We start from the raw sequence: 711 nt of genomic DNA, 5'->3' as shown, positions 1-711 counted from the left end.
GGTGAAACCCTACACAAGCTTGCCATGGAAAGGAATAAGAAGGATTGGATGAAGACAGTAGGAAAGCAGAGAGACGGAAGGGAAGGGATCTTCATGCGCTTATCTGAAGTTCCTATCAATGAATTACATAAGTATCTCTATCTTTATCTTTATTGTTATTTTCGTTCATCACCATATACATTTGAGTCTGCCTGACTAAGATTTACGAGATGACCATAGCTTGCTTCAATACTAACAATCTCCGTGGGATCGACCCTTACTCGCGTAAGGTTTATTACTTGGACGACCCAGTGCACTTGCTGGTTAGTTGTGCGAAGTTGTGTAATGCCATGGTATTGAGCTACCAAGTTTTTGGGGCTCATGACCGGGGATTATGAGAGTTGTGAAAAATTATTGTTCACAATTTCGCGCACCAAGTTTTTGGCGCCGTTGCCGGGGATTGTTCAAGTTTTGAGCAAGCTTTTGGTAACATCAGTGCCAAGATCCGGCAACAACACCAAATTTTTGGCGTTATTGCCAGGGATTGTTCTAGTTTGGACAACTGACGGTTCATCTTGTTGCTTAGATTAGGTATTTAATTTTTTTCGAAATTCTTGAAAATGAATTCTAGAGTTTCATGATGATTTGTTGAAGTCTGGCTGGCTGAGAAGCCATGTCTAATCTCATTGGACCGAGGTTTCAACTTATCACCACAAGAGCTTGTTGATTTTT

This window comes from Arachis duranensis, chromosome 1 (genome assembly GCF_000817695.3).
Source record: "Arachis duranensis cultivar V14167 chromosome 1, aradu.V14167.gnm2.J7QH, whole genome shotgun sequence".
In the NCBI taxonomy this organism is placed as follows: domain Eukaryota; kingdom Viridiplantae; phylum Streptophyta; class Magnoliopsida; order Fabales; family Fabaceae; genus Arachis; species Arachis duranensis.
Note: the sequence above shows the minus strand (reverse complement) of the source record.